The sequence below is a fragment of the Bos javanicus genome, chromosome 1 (genome assembly GCF_032452875.1).
Source record: "Bos javanicus breed banteng chromosome 1, ARS-OSU_banteng_1.0, whole genome shotgun sequence".
NCBI lineage: Eukaryota > Metazoa > Chordata > Mammalia > Artiodactyla > Bovidae > Bos > Bos javanicus.
In genome coordinates, this window is record NC_083868.1 from 110944691 (window position 1) to 110958554 (window position 13864).

Consider the following 13864-nt stretch of genomic DNA (forward strand, 5'->3'; position numbering starts at 1 on the left):
ATCTTTGATGGAAAAGGTGGGAGTCCATGAGCAGGGGCTCTCAGAGGCCCTTGGTCAGAGGGTAAAATCAAAACCTATTCACATCCAGTCATTTGACCTTTTTATCCTATTTCTTGGAATGTATTCTGAAGAAACAACCCATAAGGAAAAAAACCCAAATGAACAATGATTAGCTGCTACATTATTATAAAAAAGATTGCAAAATAGATGTTCAACAGCAAGGGAATAATTTAAAGCATATAGTAATTAAACTTTTGAAAGACTACACAGAACATGGAACATGCCTCTGAGATGGTATGAACTGAAAATGGGAGAATGAACTCATGGCAGTTTTTTACAAGGGCTGCATGGGAGCAGGTTCAAATGGAAAGTCAGCTGTGCTGAGGTGACTGGATTCTGAGCAAAAGTTCTCTCAAACTTATTTAGATTTATTGTGTCATACAGAGACAATATTTATGTAATAAGAAATCTATTTTTAGAGAAAAGGAGAAACAGGACACTATGAACCTTTTCTACTCTGCTTCTCATTGGAGGCTCCCGGATTTCATTAAAATGCAAAACTCAAAATCATCCTCATTTCTGGCTGGTTCTGATAAATACATTATAAGCTTACTCTGCATTGAATTGGTCATCCTAACGAGAAGGTTTGTTTGTTGATAAATAGCTCTATTAATCCAATTAGCTCAGAAGACTGTAAGGGAACACACATCCATTATAGTGTCCACTTGTTAAGGTTTTTAAATTATAGGGTGTGATATGGAGTGTTTGTAAAATCAGGAAGCATGGGAGAAACTTACCTTTGAAAGCAGAGTATTTACATTTTACATAATGTTCAATATGTTTTTGTTTTCAACTACATTTCAGGTGAAGAATTGCTCTATTTTAAAATAGTATATTTAATTGTTAACATGAGAAAAGATAGAATTTTATCTGTGTTTCCAGACTTCTGGATATGCCTGTAGTGTTTCATTGCACTTTTCAGATTAACAATCGAGACTACTACATTACATTTTAAAATGCTTCACCTGAAAAAGGGTTCGGAGGTTGAAGAAAAATATTCAGCGTATTACTTGGAAATGTAACTAAAATACTGTTTACAGACCGATTTAGCTGACATTTCGAGCACCTTGTGGTGTCTGATCCTTAGAACTGCGTCTCATCAATGGCAGAAATAGAAAAGCAAGACACAGTCTCCCAAACTTGAGGGATGGGAGCATGGAGGGAGGAGGGCCGGGGGATGATGACTGTGGGGGAGGTGGGAGGGGAGAGGAGGAGACAGAGGTGTTAAGTGTCTGTGGCAGTCTTGACTGAGAAAGTTAGGTTTGAAAAGAAGACTTGAGGGGACTTCCCTGGCAGTCCAGTGGTTAGGACATTGCGCTTCCAATGCAGGGGGTGTGGGTTCGATCCCTGGTCGGAGAACTGGGATCCCATGTGCCAACACGGTCCAAAAAAAGAAAGAAAAGAAAACATGAAATGAGTTATGGGCTCACTTATCAATGGGAATGAAATTGAATGGAGTGAACAGGGGAAGGGAAAAGAACAATGTGCCCTCCATACTTCTGGGAACAGCTTTCTCAGTGTCCCACAGTGAGGCAGAGATAAAGTTGCAAGGTGGGTGAAGCTCTAACTACTTCTCTCTCCTCAGTAGCTTTCCTAGCCCTCACAGATGACATTGGGAAGTGTATGTATTTGTGTGTGTGTGTGTGTGTGTGTGTGTTTGGAGTCGGGGGTAGAAGCAGAGGCAATGGTATGAAGAAGGAGAAAAAAATTTCTGAGAAGATAATGAGGCTGTTGAGTGTGGGAGCCCAGAGCAGGAACTATTCTGGGGCTTGACAGAACAGGAAGGCATGTGTATAAATAAGTGTGTGTGTCTTTTTAGATCCTTTCATTCAAGAGGCTTCTCCCTGGAGACTAAGGAGATGCTAGGAGTCCCCAGGGGTACTGTCAGCTCCATTTACTGAACTTGTGGAGAAAGAGTGAAATACGAGGTAAAGGAAATGTCTCCAGCCAGCTCCCAGGGAAAGGCAGGGCACGGAGAAAGGAGTGGGGAGCTGAGAGGGACCTCTGACTGAAGAGGTTTCCACATGCGGTTCCCTGCTCACCCTCCCAAACTTACTGCACTAGTTCAGGAAGGAAAACGGTACTTTCCCATGATGTTCTCTGGCAGGACAGCTGGATGGATGCTCCCCAAACTCATGCTTTCCCCTTCCTTACTTCTGGCCAAACTCCAAGGCCCCCAGCTTCAAAGAAGGGCCATTTCTGGGACAAGTCCAGGGAGTATGGCTAGAAGGCCAACACCTTCCCTTCAGGGTCTTCACAAACTCTGTGTCCTCTCAAACACTCTCCTCCACCACCACACCCCACCCTTTTGTCTGTTCTGGCTCCTTGCCAAGGTCTGACTCCCAGAGGTTTATTTCAGACCAGGAGCCACTAGGGGCAAAGGAAGTTTGTGGGGCTGGTACGTCACACCATACATTTGCAACAGCCTTCTTGGCCACTCTTTTTTCATTGCAAATGTAAAATAACCCATCTGCAGTGTTGCTTCTGTGGTCCTATTTATATCTCCGTTTCCGGGGAAAGTGTGCTCCGTCTTGGGTGGAAAAAAAAGACCATGATAAACAAACGTTTGGAACACAGACTCTTTAAAGAATGTTGTCTCAGGACTTCTCTGGGTCTAGTGGCTAAGACTCCATGCTCCTAAAGTACGGGACAAGGGTTCCATCTCTGGTCTGGGAACTAGATCTCATTTGCTGCAACTAAAGATTCCACGTGCCGCAGCTAAGATCAGATGCAGCCAAACAAATAAATGTTTAAAAAAAAAAGTGTTGTTTCAAGCCTCTGAAAGTGGCACTTATTTACTACAACAAGCATTGCATGTGTACATTACGCCAGACTGGGACATAGTGTGTCTGTGCTTTTACAAACTGGGTTGTTGCTACTGGTGGGATGGCTTTAGGTTGTACATGGGCGTGGCAGCAAATGCCATCGATTTGCACAGTGAGAAAGTTATTACCACTTGAATTCTCTTTCATTCTGATTACACCAAGGAGGAGGTCTCAGTTGGGAACTAAAAGATCTTTAACACTGTTCCAACACTTGTTTATCGCTAGTATTACTATTTTCACAAGTGTAGGCTCAGAGTTTTTGGCTGGTTTGTTGGTACAGACAGCAGAATTCTAATGGTGTCTCTGCAGCTGGATTGAGCCAGCAGGTATGTTTTCAGTTCAGTTTAGTTCAGTCGCTCAGTTGTGTCCAACTCTTTGTGACCCCATGAATCGCAGCACGCCAGGCCTCCCTGTCCATCACCAACTCCCAGAGTTCACTCAGACTCACGTCCATCGAGTCAGTGATGCCATCCAGCCATCTCATCCTCTGTCCTCCCCTTCTCCTCCTGCCTCCAATCCCTCCCAGCATCAGAGTCTCTTCCAATGAGTCAACTCTTCGCATCAGGTGGCCAAAGTACTGGAGTTTCAGCTTCAGCATCATTCCTTCCAAAGAAATCCCAGGGCTGATCTCCTTCAGAATGGACTGGTTGGATCTCCTTGCAGTCCAAGGGACTCTCAAGAGTCTTCTCCAACACCACAGTTCAAAAGCATCAATTCTTCGGCGCTCAGCCTTCTTCACAGTCCAACTCTCACATCCATACATGGCCACTGGAAAAACCATAGCCTTGACTAGACGAACCTTTGTTGGCAAAGTAATGTCTCTGCTTTTGAATATGCTATCTAGGTTGGTCATAACTTTCCTTCCAAGGAGTAAGCATCTTTTAATTTCATGTCTGCAGTCACCATCTGCAGTGATTTAGAGCCCCCCAAAATAAAATCTGACACTGTTTCCACTGTTTCCCCATCTATTTCCCATGAAGTGATGGGACTGGATGCCGTGATTTTTGTTTTCTGAATGTTGAGCTTTAAGCCAACTTTTTTACTCTCCACTTTCACTTTCATCAAGAGGCTTTTGAGTTCCTCTTCACTTTCTGCCATAAGGGTGGTGTCATCTGCATATCTGAGGTTATTGATATTTCTCCCGGCAATCTTGATTCCAGCTTGTGTTTCTTCCAGTCCAGCGTTTCTCATGATGTACTCTGCATAGAAGTTAAATAAACAGGGTGACAATATACAGCCTTGACGTACTCCTTTTCCTATTTGGAACCAGTCTGTTGTTCCATGTCCAGTTCTAACTGTTGCTTCCTGACCTGCATACAAATTTCTCAAGAGGCAGATCAGGTGGTCTGGTATTCCCATCTCTTTCAGAATTTTCCACAGTTTATTGTGATCCACACAGTCAAAGGCTTTGGCATAGTCAATAAAGCAGAAATAGATGTTTTTCTGGAACTCTCTTGCTTTTTCCATGATCCAGCGGATGTTGGCAATTTGATCTCTGGTTCCTCTGCCTTTTCTAAAACCAGCTTGAACATCTGGAAGTTCACGGTTCATGTATTGCTGAAGGCTGGCTTGGAGAATTTTGAGCATTACTTTACTAGCGTGTGAGATGAGTGCAATTGTGTGGCAGTTTGAGCATTCTTTGGCATCGCCTTTCTTTGGAATTGGAATGAAAACTGACCTTTTCCAGTCCTGTGGCCACTGCTGAGTTTTCCAAATTTGCTGGCATATTGAGTGCAGCACTTTCAGAGCATCATCTTTCAGGATTTGAAAGAGCTCAACTGGAATTCCATCACCTCCACTAGCTTTGCACTGTACAAAAAAAAAAAAAATTTTTTTAAGCCAAAATTTAAAAACTCAGGAAACTTTGCCTCAAAATTCAGATTTCTAGCTTCTGTTGAATCATCAGAACACTGGGCACCAGCAGGCCCCAGATTTCCTCATGGCAGCAGCTGGTTCCCACTCCCCTTTAAACAGCACACGTACTCTCCAGTTTGCCCAGTCTCCACCACTCCCTACTAGTGTATGTGTTACTCATCTCCATTACTTTCCTAGCTCCTCTAAGCATTTGGGGCCTATTTTAGGAATTTTATGGCTGAAAAGGTAGGTTATAGTCGAATTTGAGTTCCAAGATGAGGTATTTGGTCTTCATTATATAGGAAATGAGATTCCCAGGAGGCACAGTGGTAAAGAATCCACTTGCCAATGCAGTAAAAGCAAGAAACTCGGGTTTGATCCTTGGGTCAGGAAGATCCCCTGGAGAAGGAAATGGCAACCCACTCCAGTATTCTTGCTTGGAGAATTCCATGGACAGAGGAACCTGGCAGGCTACAGACCATGGGGTCGATAAGTCAGATATGAGAGCTATTAATTTCTTAGCAGGGCAGCCAAGGCTTAAAGCAACTCTTTCAAAAATTATTCTTTTATTTGAAGCTGGGAACGAGGGGAGGAGACTGGGGAGCGGGGGTAGGGGTGCTGGTGAAGAGGTGATTTCAAACCTTTTTGCCTGGGGAGATGTGAGCTGAGGCCTCTGACTGGACTGATGTGCTAGGACCTGGGTCTAGGCAGTGAAAGAAGTGGGCCTGGCCTACGTGGCTTCTAGGCTTTCATTTAAGAGCAGAGTTAGGAGCCTTGGGCAGTGCAGGAAGCTACAGCTGGACTGGAAATGCAGTGAGGTGAGGCTGATGGCTCAGAGCCTGGAGTGACTCCTTGAAGCACAGATACAAAAGGAAGGGGTCTTAAATAGGGGCCTATGAGCCAGAAAGGAACCACCAAAGAGGTCAAACTGGTTTTAGTCAGGAGACCACACGAAGGTGGGTGCTACATGAATGGAAATAGCTGAAGAGACATAAGAGGCATCTCAAAGGAAGATTCAATAGAACTGATGACTCAGAGGAAAGAAGGTCTGAAGGAGGAATGTGAAAAAGGACTCTAAGACTAACTAAATTGGGAGCCAAGGAAATAGTAATGCTAGTAACACACATTGCATAAAAAAGTGAGGAGGAGGAAGAAGAAAAAATTTAAATGAAATATGAGGCACCATCATGTCTAGTAGGCACTGGAAGGACTGGAATATATAGAGATCTAGGCTGGAAGTAAACAGTAAGGCATCATCTGCAAAGAGATAAGAGATGAAGATGGAGGAAAGGCAGAGGGAAAGGGAGGAGGGTAAGGGTGAATCTGGGGATGTATTTACTTAGGGCGTCTGGGAAATTATCAAGAGTGGTCTGAGATGGAAGAGGAGAAACCTTTAGCTCCATGCCGGTCCAGGGCATGGCCAGGGTGCTCAGTTAAGTCAAAACCTTCAAGGACCAAAGGAAATGAGAGCCAAGAAGCAGCAGCAAATCCAAAGGAAAGTATTTTCTAGAGAGATCTCCACATTCATTCATTTGACAAATATTTGAGAACCTGGCCCTTATCCAGGCCCTGAACCAACTAAGATGGGCAAAACAGAAAGCCACTCTCAGGGGGTTCACATCCTGCTGGTGCAGATGGACAGCACAGACACGTCATCACCAGTACAAAGATCCATGAAGCGGGTCAATAGATAAGAGAGTGACAGGGCATCTCCAGGAGGCTGCTCTGAGGAGGTGGCATTCTGACAAAACCATAAAGCAAGGAAGAGCATCCCAGGCTGAGGGGACAGCAAAGGGCCAGGCTGGAGTATGGCACTTGTTTGGTGTTTGTGCAAGTGGCAAGGAGGCCAGAGCAGTATCCTCGGAGGTTTGAAAGAATACAGTGACATAGTGTTGCTTCACTCTGAAAAGAACTACTCTGGAAGTCTGTCTGTGGCTCAAAGGGTAGGTTCAGGGAGAGTACAAGAGGGCACAGAGGTGGTCAGAAGGTCCCAGCAGTGGTGGAAGTGAGAGACAGTGGTTTGGAGCTGGAGGGTGGAGCCATGTGAGAGGGAGACCTGGCAGGAGCTGTGGGAGGCGAAGGGCGCAGAGGGAGGAGGGAGACTGTTGCATGCTCATGAAATCATCTACAAGCGGGGCTGTTCAGAATTTCTGCAGACACAAGGAAGACAGGATACTCTGGCCTGCATCTGGTTGGGTGTTTTTGGTTTGTTTTGCAGATTTCTGTGGAATGTCTATAGGTGTCAGGGAAAGGCGAATTCGGCGTTGTGGAAAGTCAGTTCCTTTGGGGAGGAACTTGATCTTGTGTTTCTTATGTCAGATAGGAAAATGCCAACCTCTCCACACCTCAACCGTAGGTCTAGAACGGAGAGTGGCTCACCTCAGACTAACTAGAGTTTTTAAAATAACACCTCATGAAATCTCCTCTGCAGCCCAACTCCAGCATTTCCTGGACTCTGGGTACCCCTGTGGGGTGGCCCTGTGCCCCATCTTGAGGGCCACCATTCTCCAATCCTCTCCACACAGGCAGCTTGGTCTTTCTGACTCTCCAGTCTGCAGGCTGGTCGCTAATTCAATGCTCTCAAACAACTGCTTGGATCACATCAGGTTTTTTCTCAAAAACCTTCAATTTAGCAAGTTGAAATAAATGCCTCTTCTGAATGGCGCCAGCCTATATCTGTGCCCCTGCTGCTCGTGTCAGTCGTGTCCAACTCTGTGCGACCCCATAGATGGCAGCCCAACAGGCTCCCCCATCCTTGGGATTCTCCAGACAAGAACACTGGAGTGGGTTGCCATTTCCTTCTCCAATGCATGAAAGTGAAAAGTGAAAGTGAAGTCGCTCAGTCGTGTCTGACTCTCATCAACCCCATGGACTGCAGCCTACCAGGCTCCTCCATCCATGGGATTCTCCAGGCAAGAGCACTGGAGTGGGGTGCCATTGCCCTCTCCCATCTGTGCCCCACTGGTCTCCTATTTAGACCAGGATCCAGCCAAAATGTCATTGCTTGTTTTTCTCCAGGTGTGTGTGCACACACACACAGACACACACACACGGGCTTCCTGGGTGGCTCAGTGATAAAAAAAATCTGCCTGCCAGTGAAATAGACTAGAGCTCTATCTCTGGGTTGAGAAGATCCCCTGGAGTTGGAAATGGCAACCCACTCCAGTATTCTTGCCTGGACAATCCCATGGACAGAGGAGCTTGGCGAGTTATAGTCCATGGGGTTGCAAAAGAACTGGACACAACTGAGCAACTAAACAACACACATTCACTCACTCACACACACACACCCACACCCACACACCACCTTTTCTTACCACCATGCTTTTGCTCCTGTTCTTCCCCCAATATTGATACTTTCCCCATGCTTTACTGCCTGTAGAAGACCTACTTACTATTCCAGACCCACCTCTAATACCACACTTTCTCTGTCAAGTCTTTTGAAGGTGACCACCCTCCTTAAGATCCTTTCACAATTCACACAATTCTTATGGTGCTTGCCAGATCCTTTGGGTTGGGGTTATCTGTGTGCTCGTCTCAGCCTCTCCTCTTTCCCCATATAAGCCTGGTGGCTTAAGGACAAAAGATCCCTCTTCTTCATGTTTGTCTCCTCTGAGGTCGGTAGCACAAGGCCTTGAAAACAGTTAATAAATACTGACTTGGTTGCTTTTCAGATGAGACAAACAACAATTCTCAGAGAACTAAGAGTGGGAGGAAAGAGGCTTGTGAGCAAACACTCACCAGTGCTGGAATGTGCTGCAGGGGAATGAGGAGGGGTGGCCAATGTGGTGGATGCAGGCGTGGGGGACATCTAGTCCCAGGTGCCTGCAGTGAAGGAGGCACAGGCCTGGGGTCAGGATCACAAGGGCACCCTCCCACATGCGGCCCTGCTGTCTGGACTAGCCACCCAGGGGTCCCTAGACAGGAGAGACTCTGGGCACTCTCACTGGAGAAGGTTGGCTCTCCCACTCTAGGCTCCTGCAGTGGGCTGGGACCCTCTCAGGAGGGTTGCTTAGGTGCTCAGTCCTGTCCGACTCTTTGCGACGCCATGGACTGTAGTCTACCAGGCTCCTCTGTCCATGGAATTCTCCAGGCAAGAATACTGGAGTGGGTTGCCATTCCCTTCTCCAGGGGAACTTCCCGACCCAGGGATGGAACTTGGGTCTCCTGCTTTGCAGCCAGATTCTTTACCGACTGAGCCACCAGGGCACCATTCCACCTCTGGCTAAAAAAGGCCTCAGTCTTCCAGACCTGTGCAGATTCCCCCCTCCTTGTTTATTCTGGTTTTCTGTTTTTCACCTTGAAATTATCCCAAATCTGGGCCTTGCACCTAACCATCAAAATGGTACAAAAGAAGACCAATCCCCCAAACAGCTATTTCTGCTTTTAGAGTGGGAAACACCCTCTACTATATTACTGAATTCAGTATCTCCCCCACCCCCAACTAGGCTGCAATGCAAAATCGGTTGCACACATTTCCTGGGCCCCACCTCTGGAAATCCTGATTCAGTAGATTGCAGTGGAGGCCCAGAATGAGAATTTTAACACACCTCTGGGGCAGTTCTCACACAGCCTTGGGAATGCTGACCTGACCTCTTCTTGTCACTAACAGCACCTCCTCAACACCTCATAGGGTACCTTACTTTACTTGATCTTCCAAGAACCTGGGGGGCTGTTCTCACAGGCTCAGCCCCAGTTCTCAGAGGAAGGCAAGCCGCTCTGGGACAGGCGAGTGACTTATCTAAGTTCTCACTGTCAATGAACAGATTGAACCTGCACTCGGCTTTCTTGAGCCCCAGTCCTGCCATTTTTCACTGAAAAACAGGATCCTGAGCCCAAGCAGGAGGTGGATAGGGCTGGGTAGGAAGGACATTCCAAATCAAAGTCCACATAGTTCTGGCCCCTTGTTGCTTGAGGTCACCTGAAAGAAATGAATAGTGTATAAAAAATGCACTAACTTACCACTATGTTCACAATCTTTATCATGACAATTTAACCTTTTAAACACATTTTTCACCTTGAAACTGTTGCAATACACAAACTCAGAAAGAATAGAATAATATATTCCTGCTGCTGGTAAGTCACTTCAGTCATGTCTGACTCTGTGTGACCCCGTAGACGGCAGCCCACCAGGCTCCCCTGTCCCTGGGATTCTCCAGGCAAGAACACTGGAATAGGTTGCCATTTCCTTCTCCAATGCATGAAAGTGAAAAGTGAAAGTGAAGTCACTCAGTCGTGTCCAACCCTCAGTGACCCCATGGACTGCAGCCCACCAGGCTCCTCCACCCATGAGATTTTCCAGGCAAGAGTACTAGAGTGGGGTGCCACTGCCTTCTACCCCAAATCCAGATTCAACAATCATGATTCTGCCTTAGTTGCTCTTTCAAGCCCCTTTTATTATTTCTCTTTCTTCCTTCTCTGCTGAAGTTCTTAAATATTTTAAAAACATATCCCAGACCTCATGTCATTTCTTCCCTTTGTATGCCTGGCTGCATCTCATCAGAACATCCAGGCTTTGTGTTGGGAGTGTGACTTTGCAGACAGAGCCGGCTGGGCCCCCTGTATCAGGAACACGGGCTTCAGCAAATACCGCAGATACACCCGGGTGCTGGCAGGGCAGGCTGAGTCTGGCACCACATGTGGGTTCTCAATCATCCCAGCGAGCAAACACATTCTGGGCTCGCTCCAAACCCTCTGACACATTCGAGTGTTGACTTAATCCAGTCTCAGTTTGCCAGTGGCTGCTGAGTGCTACCTTGCCCGCTTCAAGACTGTCAGAACAGGAAACTGGGAAGTAGCCTCAAGACAGCCGTTACTCAATTCCCGTTCACAGGTAGAATTGTAACTAATCCCTTTCCTCAGTGAAAGAGAGGACATCTAATCCTGCTGCCATAAATCTCCCACAATCACACCGGGAGAACTCAGTCGGAGTCTCTAGCGTACATCAGGCAGGGAAGTACAGTCATTATTTTTAGCAACTACTTGTTAAATATTTGCCAGATCGGTACTGGGGTGCCTACCAGCCACACCAAGATGACAGGTAATCTAAGGCCACCTCTGCAGCAGGCAGGCGGATGTGACAGAGGGCCCTTTTATAGTTCATTTGGTTAGGGCTCTCCGGCTACAAGCCACCAGCTGTTGCCATCAGTACAACACCTATGAAATCAGAAGCGAGAGTCATGAAACGTGGACTGCAACACATCCATCTTAGCTTCAGTCCGGAGGCTCTGCCTCAACCAAAGTCACGTGTGACTTCCCTTCCTGTGCCCAGTCGGCATCCCTCCCTCCCTGCTCACCCTAAGGAGACATCCTTAGGAAGCTGCAGAGTGTCAGGCCACTCAAATGCCTCATCGTGCATTCTGCTGACGCACCATCCACACAGGCGGCGCACAGGAACCACAACTTTGGGTTGAGTTACCCACACTTCTATTTCTGGGAGACCGAAGCATATATGTGTCCTAAAACGCTTTTGGGAAACCAGGAATAGCCAAGCTTGACACATATTTTTACAAACACCTACTAGTTTCCACTTTTAATTCTAGTCACCGATACTTGAATGCTTTGTAGCTAGAGGAGGACCTCAGTCCTGGACTCTACCTCCACCACGCCTGTCCAACACCCATTGACTCACTTAATTAAATTCTTCTCTCACAAGATCACATTTCTGTTTTCATGTGGGTGAACAGGGGCGGAGACAATCAGCTCTATAGTTATTTTTCAACTCAGAAGGGAACGGCTGTCACCTTGGAGATGCAGACCCCAAACTGAAATTAAACTGTATGTGGCATAACTTATAAATAAACGTGTCTGTCTTTATGATGCTGGAACCACCACTGCTGCAAAAGTAGATAATTCAGTTGATTTAGCTGATGGTTTTGTATAAAGGATTATTTGGGGTTGTCTCTTAAAGACAGGCAGCACCTGTTAAAGTTTCTAATCTGAATCAGAGTAGAGAATAGGGTGAGACCAAATGAGGTGCCCAGGGCACAAAATTTAAGGAGGCACTCACTCTCAGGGGTTTGCAAGTGTAGGATCCACAGTTGCACCACCCTGGGAGTGAGTGCCTCTTTAAAATTCACCCTTGGACTCTTTCTTTGCCTCACCCTAGTCTCAGCCACCACGTGGGGACTGGGGCCAGCAGGGAGCAGAAGTTAACTTGTTCAATTGCAGAGTTTCCCAGTACAAATCTGGGCAATTCCAATTCAGAACATCAGGGTGAGCTTCAGGAATCATTTAAAATAAGCTCTTTTGTGTAATACTGATATGTAGCTAGAAATACTTAGAATTAAATAGAAGGCAACAATCCTTTAAACTTAGGTGACAGTCCTTTAAATTTAACATTACCTCCAAGTATCAATATTGGATCCAATTCTGAGTTTTCTCCATGTAGATAGTACTGGGAGATCTGATTCTCTATCAGTTAGGGTAGTGTTCTGCTGCAACCATTGTAAAATCCTCCTATGGCTTAAATAAGTAGTAATTTATATTTCCCATAACTACATGGCACCCCACTCCAGTACTGTTGCCTGGAAAATCCCTATGGAGGAGCCTGGTAGGCTGCAGTCCATGGGGTCTCTAGGAGTTGGACACGACTGAGCGACTTCACTTTCACTTTCCACTTTCATGCATTGGAGAAGGAAATGGCAACCCACTTCAGTGTTCTTGCCTGGAGAATCCCTTGGACGGAGAAGCCTGGTAGGCTGCAGTCCATGGGGTCACACAGAGTCAGACACGACTGAAGTGACTTAGCAGCAAGTATGGAAGTGGGTTACTGCTGGTATTGGTTAGCAATGTACTATAACCAGGAGCAAGATCTATGAGATTCTCTTGGGCTTTCCTTGGGTTTGCTTGCCTTGCAGCCCCCCAAATGGCAGTTATAGTGCCAGGAGTCTCCTACCTTCAAGATGGCGAGGAAGGATGAAGCAGACACATACTGCCAGCCTTGTCAGTCCTCCAGCATCAAGAAAGTAAGAGCCTTCCCAGAAGCCACTTCTTCCCAGACCTCTACTAGATCTCATTGGCTGGAGCTGGGTCACATGACCATGTGTTGTGAGTCTGGGAAATTAGGGACCAAGTTCATGGTAAACTGGCTTAGACTAGTGTTTGTCAAACTTCAGCAAGCACAGGAGTCACCTGGAGGGCTTAAAACACCACTCATCACCACCCCTGCCCCATCCCCTACCCCTCCGAGATTCTGATTCAGTCAGCCTGGGTTAGGACCTGAGGATTTTATTATTTAAAGTTCCCAAGTGATACTGGTACTGCTAATCTTAGGGAAATGCTTTGAGAACCACTGACTTGTCACCAATGGCTCCCAACCTTGGTAATGCATTAGAAACATCTGGAGAGCATTTTTAAAGGTAAAGGTTCCCCAGTCCCACCTCTAACTGTTCTAATTTGTTGGTGGGGTCCAGGCATTCCTAATGTCAAAGCTCTACAGATGATTTTAATGGTACTTAGGGATGGAAATTACTCTTCCCTGATTATGACTCCTAATCTGGTACTGCTATTTGAGGTTCCTATTAACAAGGAGGAAGGAGAGTAGAACAGGCCAGTAGCAGGTTCAGACAGGGGTTCAAAAACTTGTCCACAACTTCAAATCATTTGGAAATCTTTTCAAAATTCCAGAGTTGAGGACATACCCCAGACAATTAAATCACAATCTCTGGAGGTGGGACACAGGCATCAGTAGTTTTTGAAACTCTCCAGGTGATTCCAACGTTCAGACAAGTTTGAGAACCTCATGTTTGAGAGAAGATTACCATGAAGATGATTACATTTGAAAACAATGTAACAGATAGGTATGAAGAAAGGTTATTCAGATTGGAAAAGAGAAACCTGAAGATTTACATAATTATAGCTTCCAAGTGTGTGAGAAAATTTCACAAAGGATGCTGTTACCCATCCTGAACTGAAGACCAGCAAGGAGGAAATAGGATTAACCTCACCAGAGGCCTTGGCTTTGATGCAAAGAAAAATTTCCTAGCTGCAAATTATTACAATGAAATGTGGTGCAGGGAGAATGGGGTTGTGCAATCTTGTCACTTAGGAGCTGTAAAAATAGTATAGATTCTCATCCGCTTGGAATGTTTCAGTGTCATTTTTTTCTGAAGGTGAAGAGGTGG